The sequence below is a fragment of the Cololabis saira genome, chromosome 6 (assembly GCF_033807715.1).
Source record: "Cololabis saira isolate AMF1-May2022 chromosome 6, fColSai1.1, whole genome shotgun sequence".
Taxonomy (NCBI): Eukaryota; Metazoa; Chordata; class Actinopteri; order Beloniformes; family Belonidae; genus Cololabis; species Cololabis saira.
In genome coordinates, this window is record NC_084592.1 from 17,873,446 (window position 1) to 17,880,000 (window position 6,555).

Below are 6,555 nucleotides of genomic sequence, written 5' to 3' on the forward strand. Positions count from 1 at the left end.
TTTTACTTTTGGGGGATTTTTTTTTTCCACATCAGTGCGGGGTCATGCTGTACACCCGCTGGTGTGACGTGGGACTTTTGCGACTTTAGCATGTTAGCGAAACGCTAGCAGCATTGACCTTTGGGCCATTCTGGACGATTGCAATATGGTCATGCCACTACTTGGCATGCCCATAATTAAAGCTGCAAGCAGCGATGAACGGGCCCTCGCACTCACGGCCACCGCCCCCCATAAGCAAATCAGAAATGACACCACCCACGACTTCCTATGTCAAACCATTCAAAAGTTATAGCAGAAAATCAGGACAACCAATGAGAAGAAGGGGCGGGGCTAATTCAGGCCAATGAAGGTCAAGGACTCCATACCGATTCCCATGACACCACCCACGACTCTTTATGTCAAACCTTTCAAAAGTTTTGGCAGAGAAAAGTATTCTAGGGGGCGCTGTTGAGCCGTTAGGCCACGCCCATTAATGCAAACCATGAAATATAAAATTTATCGCCAGGCCTGGCTTGCATGCAAAATTTGGTGACTTTTGGGGAACTATCAAATATGGACCAATCAGATGAAGGGGGGCGCGCTTTTTGGCGTCTAGCGTCGCCACGGTAACACTTTTGAAAGAGAAAAGTAATGCGTGTAGTCGCAGGATGGAGACGCACATTTTGATGTATAACACACCTGGGTGCACGTTACGGTTCGGGCCGTATTAATTCTCGAAGGAATGGCTCATATTGCTCCAAAATTACGCGATTAATTCAGAATGTTCAAAATGGCCGACTTCCTGTTCGGTTTCGACCATGGCGCCAAGAGACTTTTCTTTAAGTTGCGACATGATACAGGTGTGTACCGATTTTCCTTCATGTACGTCAAACCGTATTATGGGGCTTGAGGCGCAAAGTTTTTTCTGTCTGAACCAACCAGATGAAGGGTGGGCGCGCTTTTTGGCGTCTAGCATCACCACGGTAACGCTTTTGAAAGAGAAAAGTAATGCGCGTTGTCGCAGGATGGAGACGCACATTTTGATGTATAACACACATGGGTGCACGTTACGGTTCGGGCCGTATTAACTGCCGAAGGAATGGCATAAATTGCGCCAAAGTGACACGATTAATTCAAAATGGCTGACTTCCTGTTCGGTTTTGGCCATGCCGCCAAGAGACTTTTCTTTAAGTTGTGTACTGATACAGGTGTGTAGCGATTTTCGTGCATGTACGTCAAACCGTATTGTGGGGCTTGAGGCACAAAGTTTTCCAGGGGGCGCTGTTGAGCCATTTAGCCACGCCCATTAATGTACACCATTAAATATCAAATTTTTCGCCAGGCCTGACTTGCATGCAAAATTTGGTGACTTTTTGGGCACGTTTAGGGGGGCAAAAAGGCCCTCCTTTCGTCAGAAGAAAAAGAAAAAGAAAAAGAAAAAGAAAAAGAAAAAGAAAAAGAAAAAAAAAAATTCCTACAGATACAATAGGGCCTTCGCACTGAAGGTGCTCGGGCCCTAAAAATGTCATACATTCTGGATTCATTACAAATCAACTGAAATATCGCAAGCCTTTTATTATTTTAATATTGCTGATTATGGTTTACAGTTTAAGATTAAGATTCCCAGAATATTCAAATTTTTTGAGATGGGATATTTGAGTTTTCTTAAGCTGTAAGCCATGATCAGCAATATTAAAATAATAAAAGGCTTGCAATATTTCAGTTGATTTGTAATGAATCCAGAATATATGACATTTTTAGGGCCCGAGCAACTTCAGTGCGAAGGCCCTATTGTATCTGTAGGAATTTTTTTTTTTCTTTTTCTTTTTCTTTTTCTTCTGACGAAAGGAGGGCCTTTTTGCCCCCCTAAACGTGCCCAAAAAGTCACCAAATTTTGCATGCAAGTCAGGCCTGGCGAAAAATTTGATATTTAATGGTTTACATTAATGGGCGTGGCAAAATGGCTCAACAGCGCCCCCTTGAAAACTTTGTGACTCAAGCCCCACAATACGGTTTGACATACATGCACGAAAATCGCTACACACCTGTATCAGTACACAACTTAAAGAAAAGTTTCTTGGCGACATGGCCGAAACCGAACAGGAAGTCAGCCATTTTGAATTAATCGTGTCACTTTGGCGCAATTTATGCCATTCCTTCGGCAGTTAATACGGCCCGAACCGTAACGTGCCCCCAAGTGTGTTATACATCAAAATGTGCGTCTCCATCCTGCGACAACACGCATTACTTTTCTCTTTAAAAAGCGTTACCGTGGCAACGCTAGACGCCAAAAAGCGCGCCCACCCTTCATCAGGTTGGTTCAGACCGAAAAAACTTTGCGCCTCAAGCCCCAGAATACGGTGTGACGTACATGAACGGAAATCGGTACACTCCTGTATCATGTCGCAACTTGAAGAAAAGTCTCTTGGCGCCATGGCCGAAACCGAACAGGAAGTCGGCCATTTTAAACATTCTGAATTAATTGCGTAATTTTGGAGCAATATATGCCATTCCTTCGAGAATTAATACGGCCCGAACCGTAACGTGCACCCAGATGTGTTATACATCAAAATGTGCGTCTTCATCCTGCGACTACGCGCATTACTTTTCTCTTTCAAAAGTGTTACCGTGGCGACGCTAGATGCCAAAAAGCGCGCCCCCCCTTCATCTGATTGGTCCATATTTGATAGTTCCTCAAAAGGCACCAAATTTGGCATGCAAGCCAGGCCTGGCGATAAATTTGATATTTCATGGTTTGTATTAATGGGCGTGGCAAAATGGCTCAACAGCGCCCCCCGGAAAACTTTGTGCCTTAAGCCCCACAATACGGTTTGACGTACATGCACGAAAATCGGTACACACCTGTATCATGTTGCAACTTAAAGAAAAGTCTCTTGGTGCCATGGCGGAAACCGAACAGGATGTCGGCCATTTTGAATTAATTGTGTAATTTTGGCGCAATTTATGCCATTCCTTCCGCAATTAATACGGCCCGAACCTTAACGTGCACCCAGATGTGTTATACATCAAAATTTGTGTCTCCATCCTGCGACTACGCGCATTACTTTTCTCTTTCAAAAGTGTAACCGTGACGACGCAAGATGCCAAAAAGCGCGCCTCCCCTTCATCTGATTGGTCCATATTTGATTGTTCTCCAAAAGCCACCAAATTTAGCACGCAAGCCAGGCCTGGCGATAAATTTGATATTTCATGGTTTGCATTAATGGGCGTGTCCTAATGGCTCAACAGCGCCCCCTAGAAAACTTTTCTCTGCCATAACTTTTGAAAGGTTTGACATAAAGAGTCGTGGGTGGTGTCATGGGACTTGGCATTGAGTCCTTGACCATAATTGGTGACAATTAGCCCAGTCCCTTTTTCTGATTGGTTGTCCCTATTTCATGCTATAACTTTTGAATGTTTTGACATAGAGAGTCGTGGGTGGTGTCATGGGGCTCTGTAATGAGTCCTTGAGCTTCTTTGGCCTTAATTAGCCCCGCCCCTTCTTCTGACTGGTCGTCCCTTTTTTCTGCTATAACTTTTGAATGGTTTGACATAGGAAGTCGTAAGTGTCATTTCTGATATGCTTATGGGGGGCGGTTGACGTGAGTGCGAGGGCCCGTTCATCGCTGCTTGCAGCTTTAATTGTTTTTGTAATTGCATTACAGAAAATCACAATATTCTAATTTTCTGAGACAGTCCTGTATATCTTGTTAACCCCTAAAATCCTGATTCTGTCGACGAGGACTAAAATCCCCAATAGTGAATTGTTATTTCCTCATTTTTCGCCACCTGACCGACTTTATATTCTTTCCCCGATCAGAAAAGTCGAAGTTCACGTTTGTTATTGAAGACAGCCTCAAGATGAAGCTGTTACAATCCTGAATAGATTACCTAATAAAGAAAATTAGCAGTCAACAACATTTTTTTAAAAAGGGGTGGAGTTAAAAGAGGAATAAAAGCACGCCACAAACACCTTGACCTCAGTGAACCTCCCTCCATCTCAGCGTGAAGAGCAGCTTGACGTTGAAGGAACCGCAGCTTCAGGCGAGAGCAACCTCTTCACAACCACTTCTGTTACCGCGGGTGCACGTCCGCCCAGAGCCATGACTTCCAGGATCCAGATGTTTGCAGGTGAGTGTTCGGGGCGCTGAGGATACATACGGCCCAGACGGTTTAGCCTGAAATCAGTCTCATGTTCACTTATTTACAGTCAGCAACCAACTCTGTAGTAAGTGAGCAGGTAAGGAGAGTTTAGGACACTGATCATCACTTCGCCTCACACTGTCAACACTGTCCTTGAGCCACAGAAAAATACACCGATCCACCAGTCTCCTGCCTGAGCCTTTCAGCCTGAGCTCCAACAAACTCTTTGGTTGTTGCTTTTTGAGTGGTTTTGTACTTTAGCATAAGTAATCTGCCTCTACAGAAAACCCCTGCAGCATAACTTCCTTTTCTGCTTGATAACAAACCAACACAATTGCTTTTTTTTGGGCAAAAATGATAAAAAGAAATGACAGAAAATCAGACCTTGGAGTGAGGCAGGTATTTTGGTCCATTCCTCATAATCAAGCTTTCTCGAGTTTGAAGTGTTTCTTCTCCAGACTGCATGTTTCAGCTCTTACCACAGTTCAACAGGATTCAGATCACGACTCATCAAAGGCCACTTCACAATAGTCAGATATTTGTTCTTAGTCATTCTTGGCAGTTTTTTAAGTTGCATGTTTTATGTTATGGTTCTTCAATCCTGTCTCTCAATGGTACATGGTTAAGATGTTTCACTGCTCAGACACTTGATTAGCTCACCATCAGCTTGTCATCAAGGTCCACACAAGATTGTCAACGGCCCACTAATTTGAGCCAAGTCTGTTGGAGCAGAGCAACATCTAAAGTGCATTTCCACTAGCGGAGAGACAGGGACCTCTAACAGGGCCGACCGTCTGCTCAGTCCCTTGCGCTGGCGTGTCTCCACTACACTGTAGCGCCACACAAGAACCTTTGACTGAAAAAATAGTGCTGCTGACCACCAGGTGGCGGTAATACTCCTTTTTTTGCAGTTTGCAAACGGCCGCAGAAAAATGAAAAGAAGAAGAAACACGTAAACAACTGATGTTACTTCCTTTTCTTTTTAAACATACACCACAGTCGTAGCTATTGAAATTAAAAGAACCCCCCACCAAACCTCTATATTGGTCTAATATGACAGCAAGACCTGAACTGACTCATCGGTCCATCCATCGGTTTTTTCTTCATTTCTTCATTCTTCATTTTAACTTCATTAAATGTACTGGTGGCAAAATGTCTGGTCAAAATGCTTAAATGATTTGTGGTCACATGATTTAAGTTAACGTCTGAGGGCTGAACATAATTTCCTGCTTTTAAAATACCCAATCAGCAGAGACTAGCCACCAGGTAGCCCCGTTTTTTGGCCCCGTAAAGGTTCCTGAAGGCCACGTCACAGGGCTGTTCCTGGTAATGGAAACGCGCGCACAAGGCCCGGCCCCGAAAAAACTACCCGGAACCGCTAGTGGAAACGCGCCTATTGTTTTAGGTCATCATCCTGTCGAAGGAGCCATGACCTGCGATGGAGATCCAGCTGTCTGACACTGGGCAGCTCATTTGTCCCCAAAATGCTGCAATAGCCTATTTCATTGTAGCTGCAAAGATTCAAGGCACCCTGGACCAAATCCACACTGCAAAAGCTTATTTATAAGCAAGTTTAAAAAAAGCCTTGCTCAAGAAAATTAGAAGGCTATTTTGCTAGTTTTAAGAACGCTAGTCAGGAAATTATTCTAATCCCCATTGGCAGAGATATTCAGCTAAAATAATATAAGATCATTTTGACAAAATTTAGGAATAAAAGGTTAATTTTTTTTGCAGTAGCTACAGTGTGTTTTTAAATGGTTCACTTTCTTTTTGAGTTAGTGGACTTTATTAAAAGTAGGTTGACAGGAAATGGGTATAGGGAGAGGGGGGAGACTCACAGGAAAGAGTGACAGGCCAGGAGTCAAACCTGCACTGCATGAGGGAAATAGCTCCTGCAAATGCTACCCATTCAGCTCACTGAGCTATTCAGGGCCCCATGCTTCACTTTTATTAAATATGACAAAAAATGCCAGAGAAAAGATTGAAAATAATTTGACCAAAGCGACATGTTCAAATTATTTTCAATCTTTTATTGTTGTTTTTTTGTTTTTCAAGTGATTCAATTGAGCCACAATTTAAAAGCCATGTCTTATTTTCATTGGTTAATTTTTTATTAAAATATTATTTATGATATGTTTTGTCAGTTTCAGGTTTTTCCAGTGACCATTGTAAGTTTTTCTTTCTTTAACAGGAGGGTACCAATAAATCTGTCCCTGTCTGTATATAGACATAGACACAATTCAATAAGATTCAATTCCATTTTATTTATATAGCTTCTATTACAACAGAAGTTGTCTCTAGGCACTTTCCAGAGACCCAGAACATGACCCCTGAGCAATTATAACATAAACATAACATAAACCATGGCAGGTAAAAATTCCCCTAGTGGGAGAAAAACCTAAAGCCAAACACACAACACAAGTAGGAACAATC